A 23,827-nucleotide genomic window follows, 5' to 3' on the forward strand; every position below is an offset into this window, starting at 1 on the left:
ATGTCTTGTTTTACCATACAAATAAAACAAAAATTCACAGAAAAAGAGTATCTTGTCCCGATAATAATATTCTCTAAGTGGCAATTGTATTTTCAGAATCAGGAATTTCAGATAAAAGTAAGAGCCTGTTAGAGCTGTTGTCAATTTGGCCATTGTTTTCATTAACATTTTTGAATAAAGTTTAAAGAAAAAGCACTCTTTCTATTTGAATGTAGAAAAAATAATACTTTGTTAATTTGGTTATGACTGTAATAATTTTTATGATATTACTACCAGCCAAATTATTGTCCTCAGCGTTCAAACATATCAGAGATTAAGACAATAAGAAATCCTGAGAGCCACGTCCGCCTCAATTCAATCTATTTTTATATACTGTCAACTTTCTACAACTGGTTCGAAAGTCAGAGCTATCCCCAAAAAATGTTCACACTGCAAACAAACTAAATTCTGGTTCCCAGACCAGGACCTACTCTACTGGTTGGACAACATGTTGGTCCATTAGTCCAGCACCCATTATTTAATAATCCAAAAGTCTCAATCCAAAAGGTTAAATGTAAAAGCACCCTTTGTTTGAGCTTGAGTGCATTTAAATTGTCTGAAGCTTAAGTTGTACAATTTTAAATCTCAACCTCTGTATCTCACTTCCTTTGGAACTAACTTGTGCATTAAATCTGTCCATTGTTGCTTCCTATCAGCAGCTTGTGGAGGCATTATAACACAGACCGAGCTCCGCGAGTGGGCGCAAACTGCATCGCTGCTGTCGGGATGCAATAAAACAGTTTGCATCACAGTAGCAGCCTGACGTTCTCAGCTCTCTATCTGTCCTGATTACCAATGCTTGACTGCCATTAAGGGATACATAAAGCTGTTAAGCTATCTGCCTGTGAAGAAATACTGTAGTGCACTGTCAATTAGAGTCATAGGAAGTCATGGCTAAAACCAGCATTGAAGTGAATCCCAGGGGAGAATTAGCTTGGCTCTACTCTATACATATTTCTTTATTTAATAGTAATGATTTATTTATTTGTTTTAATTCTTTAATCACACAAACAGACCCTGTTCACCTCCCCCTGCCTCTTCCCACTGGTGTTGGATTATACTGTACATTAAAGGCATGTCCAGAAAGTGGACACCCTTTAAACAATAAAATAAAACCGGCCTTCAGTGTAATCAGAATCCTCATCTAAACCCTCGGCTCATATAGTTGAGAGCCACTAGTTGTGCTCTGCTCTAACAATTCCTTATATAGCTGGGTTTTTGTCTGAGCAGACTACAGTGTGCGAATGCGCTTCCTGCAGGAATGAATTTAGGCCAGGGGAGTGGTTCATGTCTAATTTCTGATGACTCATGCTTATCAGGAGAATTGGGATGTGACAGTGTTGTGGAGAATGTTTTTGGAATGGTTCGTTAGTCTGTTGGTATTATTAACGCACAGTCGGGTTTTTGGCAGGATTATGTGAATATTTGTGATTCTATTACATGAGTAGTGTTTTTGTCATCTCATTCTCAGCCTAATGCCTTGTAGAGGGTTGCTGCACAAAAAAATCTCTTTTAGCTTCAACCTTTTGTTAAATATTTCAGAATATTAGCATAATATCCTGTTGAATCAGGAGAGTGTTTTCTCCTTCTTTCCCTTAGTTGCTAATGCTAATGGTGAAGATGCAAACTAGTTGTGAATCAAATATAATCTGCTGACCAACCCAGGAAGAAGCAAACTGGTACAGACTCCAGTTTTACTTATTTATAAAAATAACTGACTACTTTCACCCCAACCATTGGTAACCGTGCCTTTCCACGCCGCAGTCCTTTGTGTTATGTAAGCAATCTCTGGCCATGCAATCTGCCGATTTCAACGCTCTGCTTTTCATTAGGGCTGGATACCGATTATCATTGCAATTGTATTTTTGTCAATAGCAATATAACAAAAGATCAATATATCAATATAATGCTTATGCGTTGTGCAGGCGCATGAGGAGGTATAAATAATTGATCGACATTGTCAGTTTTTAAAACTTAATATTGTCTCAAAGATTGTGGAGATATCAGTACTTTATGCTCAGTTTTTTAGGATTTATTTAAAACGTTAGTGAATTATAATTACTAGAAATTGTTCTGTATGACTCTTGGTTGTACCCCCTTTCTGTAACTGTGACTACTCAGAAGTAGGAGCTGACATCTCCCGCTTCCCTTGTTTGCAGGACAGCTGGCTGCAGTCGGAGGATGCCCTGTGGCTTTGTCTGAATCAGCGTGTTCTGGTTCCTTCAGACCTGTGACACTCAAGACAGCAAGGCACACAGCCTGGCAGGTAAGCTCAGCCCAAAAGTTTCTTGTTATTCTCGCTCCAAAACTAATCATATTTAGATGTTTCATCCTCTAGCGTTATGCAGTCTCTTTGTACAATAAACTAAAAACTCCCAATGTCTCCCGGAGCTACGCTACAAAATAACTGAAAAAGACTTGTTTACAGAACTTTTTTTGTTTTTCTTTCTTCTTATTTAAGAGCTGTGGCTGGTTGTGAAGTTTTGCTGTTGTGGGCCTATAAAGCCCATTGAGACTAGAGATATACTTGGCAGCACCACATGGGAATGTAACAACAGAAATCTACAGTGACACCTTCAACATTACTTGAACAAGGCAAAGAAAAATACAATTTTGATAGAAATATCATCATCTTCAGTCTGGCTTTTACTGGGAGACTGGTTCGGACTTGTTCATTCTGATTGCTGTGACTCGACATAATATTTGGAGAAGACTTATTCTATCATCCAAAGGGTTAGTTATCCTTGCACAGCGAGACTGGAAGGCCATATTGTGTGTTTTCAGATTGTCGGTTTGTCTATTCTTTGTGCCTGCCTCTCTATAAATCTCTCTCTCTGCAACCATTACCTTTGTGCTTCTGCCAAACTGCTCAGCAACCTCACCCTGTTAACACAGCTCCTATGGGCGTGTCTTTAACTTAGCGTAGGTCTTTCCAGAACACAGTCTAAACAAAATCTCCACAGCTCAGAACTCTCGAGGGAGAATGCAAGAGCATGTCTTTGTACATTTTTCTTGCATATTCTACAATGATAAAACATTGCATTTTGAGGGTAATACTGCACGGTGAAAACATGATATTACTCTCTCGGAGTTTCTTTCAAACCAAGTTCAAATGATTCAGTTGATATGGAGTATTTCTTTATTATAGACTAATTTTCTCCCTCAGGAAAATGATTTCATCCTTTCTGACTTCATGTTATTCAAAGTTATTTCAAAATCCTAGAGTCACGTCGCCTACAAAGCGGAGCAGCTATTTCTGGACATGTCTTGTTTTTGTTCTGTTTAGATGGTTATTACTGCTTCTGCTTTGATGACTGGCACTGCTGTGTTGTCTCTATAAATCCATCTGCATTTGATGCCAGCTTGGCTGCTACTGCTTCACTATTAAGTTAAATTCAAAGAACATATTTCCCATTCCTTTTTCCTCCTCCCCTGATATTTGCTCAGTTTGGTCTGTTATGCCTTGCAAACATACAGTTTTTTTTACCATAAGACAGTTCACACTTATATCCATGTATTCAGTGTAGTTTAAGCAATAGAATTTGCATTCTATTAGGAATTGTCTAAACTACGATAACCCAAATATGAAAATGCTGGTGTACATGGGAGAGCTATACAAAAACTTTTGCATTGATTTTCAGAAAGTTTACTAATCGGAACTAATCAGTGATAGATGCCATTTAATAATTTGTCAATAAGTATTTAAAACCAAATAATTAATAACTAAAGCATTCCACTGTGTCAACATGCAAAAGTGTAGGGTATGAAAGTATCCTGATCCAACTTTCGGGGGGCAAGTGCATCTTTAATGATCCCCAGTTCTTATTAGCAAAATCCCACATTCGTCTTTAAATTGTCTTTGAAAAGGCTGGGGCATAATTGGACCTGCAAGCGCTTTGGTTTTTGAGTCCAGGCCAGCAAACACACACACTTCTCTGTTAACAGACTCCCACTGATAAGCCCTGTGCTATCATGGAGGATCAAGAGGATCTTTAGGGGGGGAGTTGATTTGAGGGGCTTGTTTTTGACATCATTATCTTCTAAATGCTGATTCACTGATAGTGCCGTCATTAATGTGCTCAAGAGGGTTGGAATCCACATCTCTCCTTGGTTTCCTCTGGGGAACTTAATTAGTGAGCTGGGAGATGGTGGGTGGTGGTGTCTGGGAAAAGTATCCGTGAATATATGATAGCAGCAGTTGTAAAGTCAGAGCTTTATTATAGTAGCCATAATGTCAGGAAATTATAATGAAGATGTTGTTGCACATTGAGGAATCCAAGTAGATTATTTTTTAATGTCTTTTAAGTTATGTTTTAATTCTTGGAACAGCTTAATTGACAGTGTGTGCCGGCAGACCTTCCACAGGTCCAATGTTAATTTAAATATTGATGTCTGGCCTTAAAATGCACTGAAATGTAAGCGCAACATGGAAGATATTTTAAATTAGACATCATACTGCAAATCTGAAACTTGACAGTACATTCAGCATTCAATGAAGGACGCAAGTGCCAAACTCATCCAAAAAAATGTCATCGAGAGCATATGTACAGACTATTGAGCTACATCATAGTCCGTAGTCTGAATTACTGGATGTGGTGACACATGGCCGGTGGGTTTGAGTGCTGCCAAACTCTTGGAAACACCTTCTTAAATTATTGATGGTTGAATGGTGGACATTCACCTGTGCAAACATTGCTCTGGTTGACATTCCTGTAATTGGCATGCAGACTGCTCTCTTCCTGGCATTGAGATGTTTGACAAACATTTGACATCTCGGAGTGGCCTCGCATTGTGACCAGTCCAAAGCACACCTTGGCAGTTATGCTGTGTACATCAGCACCTAGAGATGTCACACCTGTCAGGTGTATGGATTAACTTGACTTGGGGAGAAGTGGTCACAAAAAAAGATTTAAACACATTTGTGAAAAGAATTTGAGAGAATTAAATATGTACAATGGATCTCAGAGCCTGGTTTTTAGATTCCACCAAGCGTCTTCCATCATCAGTATAGTGTATATATAGCAAAGTGCTCCCATACATGTGGGTGACTTCTCTAATTATTCATCTCCTTCAATAACGATGGCTTTCACCTTCACCTGCTTTTGAGAAGCAAAGATTACAACTGCCTTGATTTAACAGCATTTTTGTCCGTTGCACCATCGGAAATAAACCCTTTCTATGCTTAGAAAAATATATCTTATTTCAACTTATGAAAATAGTAGCCAAAAGAAAAGTATTGCATTTATATTTCTATAGTTTGAAACATAATTTATCAGTAAAATAAAGCTAGCTCATGAGCTTAACTCTCTTAAGATAAGGTGCTTTATCTGTTGTGTTACCTTTATCTACAGACTGCATAACTATATCTTCAGTATCAGCAGATATGAGCGGTAGTTTATCAGTTTTGTCTTCAGATTAAATCTGGTAATGTGTAATTATACTGTCCTTTTTCTCTTCATGTTTAGATGCCTGTGGTTTTGCTACAGAAGCCAAGTGCAGTGTTTTATACACTGTGCAGTTTCTGAGCTCTCTGACAGTCAGTGTATATTGACTGTATGTATAGATCTATCAAGATTACACGCTGTTGATGCATGGAAGCTCTCTCAGTCACTCTAAATATTGATTGATGCATTTCCCTGCTACGATTGTCCTCAATAAATGGATTAGGATGTGTCCTGAGCTTTTTGCCTCTATAGTTACCACTTCAACAATGCTCACTGAAAGTGCCCTCGCTCTCTCGTTACGATCGTAAACAATGTAAAGTTTTCCCATTAGGACCCCACTGATAAGGTTGTAATCAATTAAGCCATAGATAGTATGCACTTCCAGGAAATTTATTGTCAAAGTGGGAAAAAAGATAGAGCTTGGATAGTGCTCTGTCCTTGAAGCCCCTCATGTCAACGAAGCCAAGGTCAATGTAGATCAATAAAGGGAGTGGATGTCTGGAACATATTTTCATTATACTCCTGTTCTCTCTGTCTCTCTCTCTCTTTCTATCCCTCCTGGCCTTTCCCTGAAGGCCTCACTAAGTGGACTGTGGAAACCAGCAGCTGTTGGAGTTCCCATCAGAGCACCTCAGAGAGGGAAAGTGAATTTCACTGAGGGAGTCACAGGAGTCAGAAACATCAATATGAAATGATGTGGGGGTCAACCCTCTGCTTCATTTCTTTAACATTAGCCAGAGCAAACCTTGGAGTAATAAGAGATTACTCCAAACTAAAGCCACAAACTTTATTACAACTTTTTAAAATAGTCATACATTTGACTGCAGTCTGGCAACAATCCTTTATAAGCTTTCACCTACTCACACTTTTTAAGCATTTCATTTTAATTAATTGGAATGGGAAAGCCATACATTGTGGTATACGACTATTTTAATTAATATTAGCTATAGTTTGAGTATAAAATGCCACATGATGGAAATAAAAGTTGATACTGGTATCGCATTCAAAGTGACAGTTATTTACAGGTGTGTCTTAATGGAGTGACACATTTGTTTTACATACCCTTTAATAAACAGTTTTTTATTTTTATTTATTTTTTTATTCTTTTGCCATTATCTGCTGGTGGATCAAGGGTCAAGTGGTAAAATGACGTCAAGTTGACTTCTGAACCTTTTAGTTCCAGTAGCATTCTCTGTGGATTTAGGCAGCCTATTCATAAAGGTTTCAGAAGGTGGGTGGCAGTCTCCCTTAAATTCCACCAGACTGTGACCCCAGTCCCCTCCTTGCTGCCTGCTAAAGTTATCCCAGGCCTGTTTCAACTTAGATAGGCGGGAATGTGCCATTGCATGAGAAGAGGTCATCATTCCTCATGGTTCTCACAGAGTCCTTAGTCAAGGCTGCCGAGATATGGACGAGTCATGAGCACCCTCCCATTCATCAATGAGGAATGTTGATATTTATTGTGCGTAAGGCTTAACTTAGCTTATACAGGCTATTCAGAGGAAGTATCGAATGCTGTCGTTGTCATTGATGCTCTACTTACTTGTGCAATCTGGTTTCTAGATTATGTGCTCCAGTTTATTCCTATAATGAATTTATGACTTGTTTCATCTCAAACCAGCGTTAGATTTCCTGTGGCCTCTGTATTATTTAATAATCAGATATTAGGTTTAACCAGCTCTTGATCTGTGGGTCACAGAGAGCTGTGTGCATACTGCTCCTCCATAATGCCACCAAGTTGTCTCCAATGTATTGCTCTGTGACCGCAAGAGCGTCATTTAAGGTACTTTCCCACGTGCAGCCTAACCCATAAGAGGCCTGGTAATTCTCTCTGGTCTCTATAATGTGGGATCAGAAGCTGGAGTCGATTTACTGCGTAAGATGCTCTGAGTAATAAGCCAATTATTGATATTATCTGGAAATCTTTAATCATTGGCACTGGTGGGAACAAACCAGCGACATTCATAAGAGAAGAATGTGGAGGTCAGTGATATGTTGCTCGATGTCACATTGACATATATACATTTTAGCGGTTATTGAATAAATCCAGCAATTGCCTTACAATTATTTTTGAAAGAGTATGTCTTTTTTTTCCCTTGTGCCTAAGGAAGGAATTTGGCATTAACCTGTAATTATGTTTCCAGCAATAAGGTTACTTATATTAAATTAACTAAAGTGAAGGATGATTAATCACAGCCAACAACTAGCAAAGCCAGAGATTTGGCTCAGAGCCACAATTTAGTTGCTGGATATTGTCAGTTTTCTTTTCTTTTTCTGGGGGGGGTTATGTAAAGGAGGGTGACTTTTGACTCTGTGGTGTTCATGGGCAATTTCTCATTTGTAGATACTCTTTACAATTTCGGTTTAATTGCAGTCATACAATAACATAAGGACATTAGCTTGATTGAAATTCACAGATTCAATATTTTATAGTGTCTGACAACCTTAAGTCAGCAGCACTCATGAATATCGTAGCGGCGGAACTCCCTGAGTTATGAAAATAGATCCGGTTACTCCACATGTTGCCATGTAATCTTCATGTCAGATTTATTGGCCATGAGTCTGCTCAAAGACTTTCAACTTGATCTGCTCCATGCCCTTTAGTCTGACCACCTATTGTTTCACTGTTTAATCAACCTTGTCTCTCCCGGATCTTCAAACAGGCGGAGATTCAGCTGTTCAGCATCTGCGCCCCCCTGTGTGGTTTGTGCTTTGAAATGAAATTGAATAAGAAATTAGATTTCATGCATTGGAGTTGATCATTAAATTAAAATGGAACATTTCTAAAGGATGTTAGACTTTTTTTCAACTGAGTAATGCTTCTGACCTTACCGTCAAATAGGACAATATCTGATATGTCCACAGTGTAGTTACTGCTCTGTTTTTGCAGTCACAGCACAGTCATACCCTGCAACATAAACAATCTGCTTATTGAGTCTACTGAACTTTGTCTAATGGAGGAAAATCTAATTAATTTATTTGAAACTTAATTTTAAAGGCTGCAAGAGAAACTATATACATTTTTTTACTAACATTAACCCCTTTGTTGTGGTTTTAAACGGCTTAAATTCTTATGACATGAAAATGTATTTCAACAGCCTTAACAGTATTGCACTTGTGAAATCACAAACTTGACGTCTTCTTGAGCTTGTTTGCAGCTGTTAAAAAGTGTAGCCTCACTCCTCCTGCAGTTTTTAATCTGTGTAATTACAAGCAAAATTCTCCCTCTTAGCTGGGACCCTCAGAGACAATGTTTAGAAAGACTGCCGATGAAAGTGAAGAGAAATGTTGAAGCACATGATGGAAAATAACTGTAACAGTCTTTCCATCCACAGTTTGCATCATGCACTTTTCAAAGTGTTTCTTCTAACTATTTTGAAAGCTAACGAATAGATAGATCGACAGAGTCTTAATTTATCATGCCTTGTGTCTGCACAGGCATGGATATGTAAACTAATAAATGGGTTTCACGTAGTATTAAGGCTCTTATATACTACTACGTGTCCGTTTCTCGGAGAGGTCTCAGCAGGGGGCAAAGAGTCTTTTTGATTTTTACTTCTCCGACACAGTCCGTTGGAAAAAATTCATCGCCAAACCCATAGGTGGCACAACGGAAGACGAGCTCAGAGAAGCCTACCCCATTTGGAAAGAAGAAGTCCACGTGTCTCTGTTTACATGTTAGCCTGCGTCCCACACACTGAACCATGGCAACTAACAGAACTAAATAAAGTGACACCCAGCGTGTCAAGATGCTGATGTAATCGTTTCTTAGCACAGCGGTTCCCCGGTCTTGTTTCCGAACTGTGTTGCTGATTCCACAGCTTGAATCTGCTTGAGGCTACATGTAGCTAGAAGCTACCCGGAGCTAGCTCCCCCCCAGCTTCCACACACAGTCAGCAGGGACTTCCGGCACTAACAACTACTATCCAGTGTTTGCTTCTAACCTGACGGTATTATAGAAACAGTGTCATGATAGAAGTGGAATTAAAGTCGTGACGGCGGGTTCTTGCACTGTTACCACCGCAGTTAGCATGGTGGCTAGCCTAGCCTGCTAGCGCCGTTTTGAAAGCTCGTTATAACCGTATGTGACCGTGCACACATGCCCTCAGTGCTCTAACGAGCCACCGTCAGCCGGAAAACTCCGCTGGCTTAACACACACGTCACATTAATCGTAGAATCATAGTTGTGTTTGTGTTTGTTGCTACAAGTAAACAGGAAGTTTGAGGTTCCGAAATACGGAAATGACGTCATACGGAAATGATGTAGTTCGCGGACCAATCACAGCCAAGAGCGGTCCGTCGGGTCTCCAACATGAAGACGGATAGTTAGAAAAATCAGACGTGTACGAAAAGCTGTCCGAAGCACTCGGAGAGGGCGTTTCACGACGGATAGGGCGGTCTTATCTGTCCGTAATAGAAAAAACTGAGAGGCATAAATTGGCCTTTAGAGCTGATGTGCCAGGCTAGGTAAGGAAGCAACAGAACATTGCCTGCAACTGATTTAGCTGCTTTTAACACATAATACAGCACATTAGGTTTGTTGACAACCAACAGCTATCCAAATGATTTTCATAATCCTGTTTTACTGAACAAGAGGTTTTCAGGGGCTAGAGGCTTTGTAAAAATGTGTCAATTGTATCATGCACACAATGCTGCCAAGAAGATAAGTCACAGGGATTATCATAAAGGACGTAAAAACTGCATCCTGTCTCCACAGACTGCAGCTCGTCCCTCTGTCATGCCCTTATAAAGCCTGTACTATATAAAAATACTGGTTCAGACCAGCGTAACTAAAGTAACACAAGAAACACTTTGAAAAGTGCATGATGCAAATTGAGGATGGAAAGATTTTTACAGTTTTTTTCCACATGCTTCAAAAGTTTCCATCGATTTTATTGGCATTAGTCAGTATACTAACTGAATGAAAATACTGGTTCAGGCTAATGTCAGGAGGGTTGAGACTTCTTTGCTCCGTAGCCATCTTGGCATGTTGGGTTTCCTCTGCACCCAACCCAGACCCTGTTCATCCCACCCTCTGTAACATGTTTTTCCAGCTGTGTTTACATGCCAGTTCTCTAAAAGTTGAAGGTTAGGGTGAATGCCTTCCTCTATTCCCGACTTCTGACATTTGTCAAGACTAAGCATCAGTCATGTTTATCTTAACCTATTACTTGACATATAAATGTCAGTTCTAAGCTCACATACACATCGAAAACTCATTGATGTTGTAGGAAAATATTATTTTCCTTCTTACTTCCACATAGTTGTTGATCATTTCAAAACTGATTTCTGGCTTTCATATCAGGCATTTCAGAAATTCCTTGGTTCAACTTATGTAATATTATTCTTGACTAAATGAAACTGAAAGATACAAAAAAAGAAAATCCTTACACATGATACATAAACACTGGGATCCAAAGATATTGGACGCCATACACACAAACACGCAATCATTTTTCCTTCAGGGAAAATCCATCCGCAAACCAGTCAGTTATTAAGCAGAGAAGAAAAACATCCATACTGCATGCATTATTGATGAGTTTGAAAAGGGAGCCTCTGAGCTAATCTTTCATCTCTAGTGTATAGCATTGGGTACCCCTCAATCTATGAGAGTCCATTCCCCGGCCTTCACTCCACACACATGCTCGGTTATTGATGATGAGCACTCCAAATTGGTGCAATCAGTATGCATGTACTCCAACTAACCAAGGGGCTGGTAACGAGGGATATTGAGGGTGAAGGCAATATGCTGTGATTGTCTCAAAGGGTCAGTCAACCCCCATGGTGGAATGTGAAAATGTGTTTTTGGATCATAGTTGTGTCGACCTTGACCTTTGACTCACTCAGTTTGAGGCAGTGATAGAGGAAGCTCTTCCCCCAGTACACTTAGTCCTACATCTGTGGACAGACGGAAGTCTTTGGTTACATGATCTCTGGTCTCTGACAGTGTGATATGGGGAGAGGATAGCTGTAATGGTGGAGCGTAACCATTCAAATCCCTTGTAAACAAACATCAGGATTTGAAAAATAAATGTGGTTAACAGGCGATCAGTGTAGGGAGGCAAGAATGGGAGAAATGTGCTTTGTCTTTTTTGTACTTGTGAAAACTGAATACTTCTTGTGTAACGGAATTTTGTACTAATTAGAGCTGAGATAATGAGAATGAGTGATACCAAAAACATAAAGAGTAACATTAGGCAAGGCTGGAGGATGCAGAGACTGAAAGTAAGGGAATTGATCTGAGTTAAGAAATGATGCAGAGCTGCATTAAGCCTCATTTTATGTACTGATTCATTTGTTTTTCAACTTTCAATTCTGAATCTAATCAATCTAAGGAGAAATTGTGGTGTCTGTGGTCCCGATGTACTGACCTCATTGGGCAGAAAGAAGACATCATTTTTTACTGCATTTCGTAATAGTGGTTATCAATATCCTTTATTAATAATACTTTTTATCTGTCAAAAAAATGTATATATTCATTGATTAAATCATCAAAGCCCAGTCAGCGTACATTTTTTTTAAATTTCTTACCATGTACCTAGTGATCATTTAGGTTGAGATGTAAACTTTGGCTAAATCTAAGAGCTGAAGTATTTTAAGGCCAGTACTTGCAGAAGTCCATGACCCTTACTTGCAGTGGCACCGGTGTTATGATCGTCATTGTCATCATTAAAAGGGATGTTAGAAATCTTTATTCATGAGTGACACTGGATACAGCAAACCCTTCAATCAAGGAGCTTACACAGTGTCATTAGTTTGCAGCTCATTCATTCTTTCCACAAAGGTAGCTGACAATGCCACAGATCCTAACCTGCACTTATATGCCAGCACACCCTAGTTAATTGTCACATGGCTGGAGGCAGACAATCTTTTAAATGAACATGCAATGTTTTTTTTTTAACTTGTTTCAGTTTGTGACTTTGAACAAAGAAAGAGGACCCAGCTAATAATCACGCACCAATGACACCTTGAGAGAAAGATAAACCCAAACTTTTGTTTCCAGAAGGTTGAAAACATATGTTTAAACGGTATGCAAGTTTTTGTGTTGGACAATATAAGATTGTGATTGTCTCCTCCTAGAGTCAAAAGGTAAAATCTGATTGTCTGTCCCTTTTTTTCCTGAAAACGCTGTATTACCTCTTGCCAGACGCCCCACGGAGCCAAATCTGTCTTCATATGCCAAATGGCCAAAAGTAAATTCGATTTAAAAAAGCTTGGCAGGGAGATGGAGAGAAGAAAAGTGGAAACTATTTCAGCAGAGAAAAGTGGAACATAGTTAAAAAATTGACCAGAAATATAAAATCTCATTTAAGACCCCATGAAGGTGAAAGAGAAACTAAGGTGAATCCCAGATAAGGCATTTCCTACATTTTTGTTGATGACTAATGTTACAAAAAGACAAAAATCATTGTGATGGCAAGCAATGGAAATTGCTTTCATTGTGAATTTAAGTATTTTGTGTGATAATAATATCAAGAGTGATAAAATAAATATGACTTCAGCTCATGTTCCTGTCCCATTTACTGAATGACAGAGATCACAATTGTATCTTCCACTTCAAACAGCTCTAGAGAAATTTTGGTCCATGCCCCTTCAACACACATGAACGTCCATGACATGTTCTGGACTAATAAAAGACCTTCTAAGCTTTTCATCCACATTGCTATCTCCCCACCCACATGCATAGATGGTCATTAAGGAAACTTGTAGTAAGTGCCTAATTATGCTTAATTTTGTCAGTGCTAGTCACTTTTTCTATATCTCTGCAACTCACCTAGATATTTAAAACCTGACGAGCCCATCAAATCAAATAGACAGTCTGGTGTATCCCCCTCATTAAAGACTCAGTTTCACCTTTCAAATAACGTGGGCCTCGTATAACATGATAAACTGCAGCGGGGTGAGCTCATTATGTCATTTCAAAGGGTAAAACTCGCGTCAGTCCGGAGCTACTTTGTTATAAATCCTCAAACCCTGTCAGGTTGCAATGTGATACAGCTCTAAAAGCCTCGGTCGCCTGATGCCAGTGTTGTGGTGTCCTGTTGCTGCATGTCTCTCACAAAATCAGCTGTTGAAGGAATGCGAAGCTGGTTGGGCTGAAATGTTTCTGGGCAGACTGGCATACATGTGCGGGCATCGGGAACGTAAAGCACTGTGTCTGAAGGTGCGGTAACAGCTTACATTGCTTCACATTTATATGGGGGTATTAACGGCACAATAATTGCAAACCTGAACAATGCAACGCAGATCCTATTTCTTAATGACAATTTCCTTCAACAACTTTTCTTCAACTAATGAGCTAATTAAGAAGTAGCTGTGACATCAATGTGGATATTCAAGTTTCTCAGCTTCCATATAATTGGTAATGGTATTACTTTTTGCACTGTAGTTAATGATAGGACACTGAAAAGCACAGCATTTGTTTACGCCTTTTCTTTCTAAATTGTCGTACTTCCTGACAGACCTGAAGCAAACGCTTGCAATATGTAAAAATGTCTAGCAGCAAGTTAGTTTGCAAATTCCTCTTCAGCGAGCCTTGTTATCCAAAAACTCATTTTATTTTCCACACTGCCCCATCAGATTTTATGCACGGCAGTGCTCAAATTCATGATCCTGCTTTCATGGTGCTCCACAGCGTAGCTGCGAGTGACTTTCATCATTATTGGTACGCAGTGAATATGACTCTTCAAAAAGCTTATTTCGAATAACATCCTATAAATAGAATGGAGAGTTAAACGAGGCTGTTAAACGCAGTGAAGATTGCCTTTACTCACTGTTCTAATGACTTCATTTCTATGCATTAGGAGCAGCACTGATGGATTTTGATGTCTTGTCGCACTTTGTGATGACTCATCTTATCTATGGCGCTCATTACAAGGGTTGAAGTGTTCTGCTTGAAGACAGCCACTTGACCTTTTAATGAATATTCAGAGTGGCAGAATTGCTTCCACATACAGTCCCACCATTTTTTTCACATTTCTATTAATCTTTAACTATCTATCATTATTTGAATACCAAAGGCTCATGCAACTATTTGTCATCATATCCAAAAGTCGTGGTGAGAGTCTGTGAATAAAAGTAATACTTTAGTGGGAAAACAGCGGCGATTCTACAGAAATCTGTTTCTCTAACTTGAATTTCAGACATGCAAGCTTGGTTTTTGATGAAATTTGCTGAGTCGGTTCATAAAACCTGTTCCTATTGTTATTCGTCCATTCTGGAGGGGTTATGTTTTTGTGTTTTCCATCCATTTGTATGTTTGTTTGATTATCGTCTACACAATATCTCAGTCACACCTTATATCTATCGCATGTTTACTTGGACTCAAGGTTGAACTATAGATTTTGGTGGTGAAAAGACGATGCAAACTGTGGCAGTGGCAATGTCTAGGTGGTAATTCTAGTTTACCTTGTGAAATAACACACCAGAGACATATTGATGTTCACTGAAACACAACTTCCGTGAAAAGCAACGACATCAAATGTTCAATCTAGAGACTAAATATTTTAAAGAGTAAATTAGAATATACATTTAAATGTATTGTGAAAGTAGAGTTTGTTCCTAAGACCTTAGTCACAGAGGGAACTAAAACAACATGTAAGTGGTCCTAAAAATTAGGTGCTTCTGGTATGATGGAGACGTCTCTCTGGTGCCTAGACACTGTGATGAGGAATGGAGGACGAACACTAGGACATCTTATGAAGGTTTCTGATTAGACAGTTTGATGAGAGATGACCGTGCATCGGGAGTTGAGGGATGCAGGGTAAAGGTGGGTCACTCAGTGATCGTGGTGCTGAGCTGACAAAAGAGAGACAGAGGAGAACATTCAAAGACAGCTTACAGGTGATTGGCTAAAGGTCAGCCTGTCAGGTTGTGATTGGATGAGAATGAGCTGCTGGAGCCAAGAGATAGAAGGAACGGTGCATGTGAATTAAAAGGCATGGATAAGAAGACAGTCTTCCTGACTGAACTTGTCTAATGTATGTTTGTGAACTGATGCATTTTAAATGACATCTTATGACACTGTCAATTGCACTGAAATGATGGAGATTCACTGAATCTGGCAGAGACAGCTCAGTACATTTCTGCTGTATGCACTGGAGTTGGTAGGAGCAGTGTTTCCCATTAATTAACAAGACTGTATGGTGGCCCACAATATTATAATTGATCCCACCACAGATCCATAAATTCTGACACTTCTGATGTCTCGAACTTGGTTCTTTGCTCCGTTGCTGCATTTTATAGTAATGTGCGCAGAGCGGCTGGCAATGCAGTTCTTTTTCTCCCACGATAATTTGTCTTTCACTCTTAAGTCTGTGTACCCGTCACTCTGAATCTGTTTTGACTGAGAGTGACGTTTGTGCGTGTGCACCCCCGCTACCACCATAGATTGAATAAATTCTACGGAAAACGCAGGGGGTTTATGCCACTGTTAATGCTTTTTTGACAATTTGCAAGGTCACAGGTCTAGATAACAGCGTGCCTCTTTAATAAAATGTGAAAAAAAATGTCCTCACAGGGATTTAGTTTCGGAAATGTGAACCATTTCATCAACCTTGTGTACAGGCCTGGAGATTGTCATCGTCTTGTTTTTTGATATTTGCACAATGATACTCCTCTTTTACACCCCCCCAATGTCTGTGTGTCTTTATGTCTGCCTATTTGTCTTTGCCTTTTTTGTCCCTCTTGTTTCTGCATATTTTTGCCTTTCTCAGAGGGTCCTTCCTTCACAGGTTCTTAGCATGTGTTTAGATGTAGAGAGGCCCTCAGAGATATGCTGCAATCAGCCCAGAGCAGGAAGCCAACATGAGTACGCTGTGTAAGGACATCATTCTGTATCTAACAATCATAACCCTCTTCTCTGTTGCCTGCCATCCCCCCCGTCTTTGTCTGTTCAGCTCTCCCAAGGGTTGTGCACAGGAACCCATTGTCTCTGCTTAAGGTATTCATTTCTATCTAAAAGGTGCCCTTGTCATGACATTTGATCCATTTAATTGTCTGTAAATGCAGCACAAAAAAATGTCAATGGTTACAGCTGGCTCATATAGTTTGGATAAATGATAAACGAATTTCAGCGGAAATTTGAGAAAAATCAGAGCAGTTTGTCATCAGATAATTACAGTAGTTATAGTTTGAGCACATGTAGGAAATGACGCACACATCAGAGATTTGTAATAAGGAGAACTCTAAATCCGTGGAAACCTAGTATGTTCCCGAGTTGTCACTTTTTATTAAAAATTAAAAAAGTCATTTGAGCGAGGGGCAAAAAGTTTGGATGAAAAACAAACCCATATCACGGTGCCAATTGACACACTGGTGCTGCATGCACTAAGGTCATTAGTCTTCCATAGTTATTGGTTTTCTGTGGAAAATGTGAGACTTTCTGTTTCCACCTCAATTAAAAACACATGACTAAATGGTGAATATCCCTTGTATGTGGTATGTAGTGGTAGTTTAATTTACCTGGATAGGGTAACAAAGAGACAGAAGAGGTTATAAGACAGGAAGCAAGCAAAAATATAGTAACAGATTGGTCTTTCTTTGCCTTACATATGAATCCAATAACACTTGAGAACCACTCCTGAGGCTCGGTTGTGTTCACTGTTTTACTTTGTTGAAAAGTTCCACGTATGTTGAGTAGCTTGTTAATTTAATTAGTGATGATCCTGCGGCCAAATGAGGCTGGGTTGACACTGCATACCACAGTGGTTCCTGTGATAACTGTTGCTTAGTGCTCTCCCACTATTATGGCCTTTGACTTTATCTGCTGCTTTTATTTTTACCATCACTTTTAAATGCATATAGATAACAGATAAATGTGTAGACTCTGTGTTATGGGACGTTGGTCAACATGTGGATTTTCCGACCCATGAGTGCTCTGCAGTCAATCCTATGTGAGTACTCAGTAGTAGTCAATTAATTCTGAGTATTTTGAGTCCTGAGTTTACTATTAGGCTGTAAAGTTTTGTAATGTATCCTGTATGGCTGTTTGGATGACAACTTAGGAATAGAAACATTTGCTGAAGTACTGTGGTTGGTCCTGATACAAGTGTAATCGTTTGAAGTTACACTGTAGGTTTCAAAAAAGATAAACTCATTATAAAATATACTGTACCTTTCCACACATATTTCCATAAAGTCTCCCTGTATCATGTAATACAAGCATTCATTCCATTACATTTTTTTATCAGATGTACAAATGCCTGCATTTCCTTCATAATTTCCTTGTAGTATTCATTCAGGTCATACTGTACTGCCCATCTTCAATTACATGGAAGGTCTCAAATGGTCTCTTCTTGTGATAAGATTCTTTTTCGCAGCGGCCACTCTTCTAGACTGTTTTACTTATTTTATGTCATTGATGTGCATATGAGCTGCAACTCTAGGTAATGAGATATGGGAGAATAAAAACTCAGTGTACACTCATAATATTGAATACAAACTCTATTCTCTAAACTGTCCGTTCTTGCCGTTAATGTCTTTGAACTTACATTGGACCCGTCATAGCGCCCTCATTTCCTCATGGAGCAGCCATATAGGGTTTCCCTGTTAAATAACAGGTTTTTGAACCTTTCCACATGTGCGCATACCTAAACTCTGACTCTGTATTTTACGGTCCCAGATTGATATTGCTACGTTTAATCCCTCTGACCACCTTATGTTCTCAGCTTGGTTATCAAATATCCTTCTCTTCTGAATACTTTATGACCTGATGCCTTCCTCCGGCTCAGTGAAATGTGTCGAGGCTGATCTGGAGTCATTGCTCTTTAATCCTGCTCTGTGCTTAACGTGGGAGAGATTCTCAGATATTTTTCTGTTACTTTTTAATGGGATCAAATAACCAAGTGAAATATTCACTTTAAATTACTGTGGTGCCCTTGAGAAGTATAACCACCCCTGCTTGTGTAAAATTAGCAAGTGAATTATATATTGATGACATACATGTAATGTAATATCTATCTGTAGTTCAGGAGATGGGAAATAAATTCCTTCTATGAGACATGAACAGCTTTAGATTGTGGGGTTGTTGTATTGGTGTTGAATCAATTATTCAAATAAGAAATGTAATGAAATATAACATATAAAAGTATTATATACTATCATTTCAAGACATATTATACATGTAATAACATATCATATCACAGAATCCATTATTCCTACAGTCGATGACTGTTCAGTATTTACTTAAACCTCCAAACGGTATACAAGGTTCAAACTTGTATCACAGGGCTGTTACATCTTTAAAATTTTGCATCTCAAGCATGCCATTTAAATCTCCTCCATATTATTTGTTTACCATTAATTTATTTGTTTTTTTCTGTCAGGGCCTTATTCAAATCTAAATATCTGCTAATGTCTTTGCTTATCTTAAAATATTTGTAATTTAGTTGAGCACAACTTTACCTCAGTATGAGACTTAAGTTTGCATTTGTGACATTTCAAATATTTTTCTTGGCTCAGAACAAACCATGACAGACTTATGTTTGGGAAAGTTCCACATCTACCGACTCAGGATGGTTGGCTCACGTATCCAGAAAGTACTGATAAAGAGATTGACAGGGACAGTTCAAGTTTTATGGATTATTTTGATGGCCAAACGCTCACAGAAGCTGTGGGATTTATCCCATTGCACCCAGCCAGTCTAACTATGACAGACAGGTCTGTAGTTAATGTGTTTGTGAGAGAAAGTGACAGAGAGAGCGGGGAAAGGAAATGCTGAGTGAATCAATATGAAACACACAACTCTATCTTAAAGGCATAGTTCACAGACAAATTTTAATTCACCACCTCTATGCCGATGGTGAAGTGTTTGAGTATCAGGGGTAAACAGTGTTGCAGCCAAAGTGAACCCTTTTTCGGAGCTAATTCAACAACAGGAAAAAAAACACAACATGCCTCCATACTGCTGTGCGGTTTCATCCAAGTGTTTGCAAGCCACAACATTCATATTCGACAAAAAACAAACTCAAACGGCGTCATCACTTGTTACAGCAGCAGATGGTCCGGATGATGCAGAGAACATAAAAAAGTGTTAAGTAGAATAGAATAGGTAATACATTTGAAAATAAATCTGTCTAAAAGCATCCACATTTGTCACACATTAAGTTTTCTTAGACTAAATCATCCGGGTTGTTTTTAACTGTTGTATGCTGTACTTCCATGGTATATGTATCTGTCAGTTAGGATAATCTGATCTAAGCTTTTTAGTGAGACCAGGAATTAACTGGTTAAGGATAATAGTTTAATATTAAGAAAAACATTTCCAGAGGATGTTGTTTCCATTTTTCCTGGGGATTTTATTGTATTCAATATCTTAGTCATATCTAAGTCATTGTGCATTACATCTCTAAAATTTTATTTCTGTTGTTCATTAAATGTGACATGATCAAATGATTCTTCTTTGTCAGAGATGTCAACTACTACAAAGGATTTAGTCGTTGGAAATCTGTGTAATAAAAAACCTCAAGCGGAAATTGATTTACCCTAGAATAATTTAGACAGCTGCCCAATTCCATCAATACCAAGCACAGAAAGCAAGAAAAAACAATTCAGTGTTTTGCCATTATCTCTTTCATTCACCCGGTTCCCCAAGCTCAACCTCACTGTTGCAGAAGCCTTTTCATATGCTTTGATCCTGTTAATAATCATTTGCTATGCAGCTGAGGAAGAAGGGCAGATTGAGAAAGCAGCAGAATGCAATGTGCTGATAGTGGCATTGAGAAACAAGGGGAGAGCTTGGAAACTTGGAACATTTTGTGGTGTGGGAGTTTCAAAAACCCTGTGTTGTCCTTCCCAGATATTTTCACACAATATGAAAAAAACATAAAATGGCCTCGCTCAAGGCTTTTATGCTGTCCGGACAGTATTGCTGTCCTGATGAAAAAAACTTGAATTGGAGACCGTTTTTTCCCGGTTTTGCCAAATAATTTGAAAAGAAGGGATGTTACTGGTATTGAAATGCATATATCCCTGACATACTCCATACCTCTGGTGAACACATTTTCTGCCTGGTCTGGATGCTTATCTTGAGTGGGAATCATATGCAAACTGGTCCGCTTTGCTGGCAAGGTCGAAAAAGGAAAGCACTTGCTGGGGGCAAAACCGAGCCAAGAAGCTCAACTGTTTCTTCCTCCTTTTCTCTCCCCCTGGGTTTGAGATAGATTACTATGACTTTCTCTCTAGATACTGGAGCTCAGACGGGGCTCTCATCCCTACTGGAGTCGTGATCAGAAAGCAAAAAAGTCTCCATGTTTCCACTGAGGGACAGAAAGCTAAAGACATTTGAAGCTGTTTTGCTCTATTCAAGACAGTCAACACCTCTCCTGAAGTCCTAAGTGTCTATTAAAAAGGGCTGTAATGCTGTATAATATGCCTATGGACATCTGCAACAGAAATTCACACCACACTGGTTTGTGGAAATTGTGAATTTTCACTAGTCTGTAGAACATATAAGTGGGTATAAAATCCACAAAGTTTGAAAATGCCAAAAAGTGAACACAAAAAGGGATTATGGAACTTTTATCTGTGTTTTTCCGACATAGCTTTATAGCCATATTGTCAAAGTAGCTACCGTACAAGATCTTGTAGGGAAACTGTCAACCCTTGCATCCATTTCAAAACCAGCTTCACTTCCTGGATGAGTCATGATTAATTCAAATCTGATTAATAGCTTTCTCTTGTTTCTACTTTTATAATGTTATGATCCCAGAACTCATTAATACAATTGTTATTGAGATTCTAGGTAAATTGCCATTTTGAAAGAAGAATCGGTGAAGGCTCACATCCTCTCTCACATTGTTGCTGCAGAAACAACATGCCAAAGGGAGCTATCATAGTGACCAAGCAGTGATTTCATGAGTCCTCCCACCGGCAGGTAGGGCATCTGATGGTGAAGGACAGAGGGATTTATGATCCTGGTATGCTGCCTGTCACTCCAGATTGAGAAAATAAAAATGGGAGTGAGGGATTGTGTCAGTCTCTGATAAACAGGGGGATGGATAGCAGTGACAAAGCGGGAGATGTGCTAACATATGTGTGAGGGCTGTGATTAAAAACAGCTGTTGTTGAGGAGTCATTGGTGTTTGTGTGTGTGATTGCGCGCATGACAAGGATATTTATGCAGGAGTAGCGCCGACCATACAGACATGTCGCTCACATTGACAGATCAAGCGCGGTAGACCTTAATGGCAGGTTGGCCGTACATAATGGTGTCTAACCACAGGCATTTTTCTTGGAAGTCATCTGAGATTAAGTGTGGTTGCAGACAGTATGTAACAGTTGACTCATTGCATTTGAAAGTCGCTGAAGATCCAGAATTGACAGGCAAACCTGCCCCTGGAATAAATATGGATAGAAATTATTAAGATTTTTCAAGCACATTGTCACATAAGTTGCTTTCAGACCTTTCCTGCGAGCTCCTTCGCACAATATCCAGGACATTCACAGTGAACCAGTGGTCATGTTTTGACACAAAATCAGAAAAAAGTACATATATCTCGACATGAAAAAGAGTTGCCATAAGCATAGTCGAGGTTGACAAAGAAGTCAACTTGGAAAAATAATGAGACCCGAGAGCTTATGATGATGTTTTGCATAAATGTTACCATTGTGTACTCCTCTAGGCTTTTCTCCTTTTTGGCAGGCAAACTACGGAAAATGTCCAGACCCAATTTGTTATTTTAGGTTTATAAAAAATCTATACAATTGATGGTAAATTGCAGATTTTCAGTAAAACCCATTAAACACTTCTTGTGACAAAAGCATTGTTGTAAGAGCATTTTGAATCCTTCCTGAAAGAAAGTGCTCATTGTGACCACGCAAAAATATTGCATGGTTCACAATGAGCACTGGTTCCCCTTACAAGAAGCCTCATACAACATGTGTAAGTCATCCATCTGAAGTGTCGTAGGGCCCATGTGTTTATGTATATGGAATACAGAATTAAACCAATGTGTCCCATGGTCACATGGAGTGATAAGAGTGGAAACCTTTTCATGGAGCTTTTCTTAATCTGATCCCTGAGATGGATGAGCACCAGTGACCACAAAGGCTACAAAGGCCCTTGACTTAACCCATCTCTCTTACTTAACTTTTATCCTACTGAGGTCTTATCCCTGACTTTACTCATCTTCTTCATTTCCTTTTAATCTATATAAATTTTTGGATGCATGCTCATGTTCAGAGCTTATTGTTGACATAATGATGTAAATGCCATAAAGTACATATTTCATTAAAATCTTAAAGCTAATACACATTGTAACCATTATTAAAAGCCTAATGCTGCACTACTGCAATTTAATGAACTATTAGCCCTTGCCTCTCTTTATAACCATGCCCTTGTGGGCCATTGGAGTAATTCCACCCCCGGGTGCCCTGTTTTTATTCTCAATCTGGGCCCTGGCCCCTGAGTGTCAGAGACATATGGTCCAGATGTTAGCCCAGACGATGGGGTCACATAGACCTCACCAAATCATCTGCCAACAGCACTGACATCTGCATGCATAGTACCTTTGTGGTCAATAGGAAATGGCCTCTTTAAGCTAATTGAGTACCGTCGGCTACAAGACTAAACACTGGAAAAACCTTGTAGCCACCAACTGTGTCTGTCCTCATCCTTACATGCGAAATATAAAAGCTTGGTAGCCAGACTTGCTTTGATTGTAAAAGTCACCCATAGCACCCACCTTATTTAAGTCCAACATGAGTAAGTAATTTTTGAGGGAGCACTGGAAACTAGGCCTATTAGATGTGGAAATTGTGGGCAGGCTCATGAGATGCATTCAACAGAGTGCCTTTTGAGATTTTGTAGTTAGCAGGGAACACTACAGTATAAACTACTGTATGAGTTTACAAAGATGAAACTCAAACATCTAAGAAAATAAGTGCTTGTGGCCTGTAATTTGCATTAATCTGATGTGATAGGATTATTATTCTGAAGTTCCCCCCCCCCAAAAAAAAACCTTATCCATGGAAAGTACTGCATCTTTTGTGTAAAAAAGTTAGATATATAAAATGACATAGATGCTATACTGCTAATATTTCCATTCCAGTGTAATCGAGACTGTTCCTGTTAAGCACAAGTACAGTAGATTGTGGCACATTTATGCAAATGTAGCTGTAACTCTTGTCTGTATTCAACGTTATGTTGCATCATTAACATCAGGACCTGTGTCTACTCTCGTTTTTGTGACCACTTGCAGGTGCTTATGTAGTTCTGACTTGAACTGTGAGACCATGGCAGTATTTCTTTATTACGGCAGACATTTTGACATGAATAACAGCAAAAAACACAGGTGTTACTCATAAAATTAACAATGGCTCTGTTGATTTAACTATGATCCGGA

General features: G+C 39.1%; 1 protein-coding gene across 1 annotated transcript in view; it reads left to right on the plus strand.

The window, feature by feature from the left end:
* The window catches only part of peak1 (pseudopodium-enriched atypical kinase 1), a 94,160-nt gene that overhangs the window by 16,726 nt on the left and 53,607 nt on the right, over positions 1–23,827 (plus strand). The window contains exon 2 of the mRNA XM_061076818.1: positions 2,199–2,305. The gene's annotated coding sequence lies outside the window, so the exon portion shown is untranslated. The remainder of the gene's footprint in view (positions 1–2,198; positions 2,306–23,827) is intronic.

Source organism: Limanda limanda, chromosome 8 (assembly GCF_963576545.1).
Source record: "Limanda limanda chromosome 8, fLimLim1.1, whole genome shotgun sequence".
NCBI lineage: Eukaryota > Metazoa > Chordata > Actinopteri > Pleuronectiformes > Pleuronectidae > Limanda > Limanda limanda.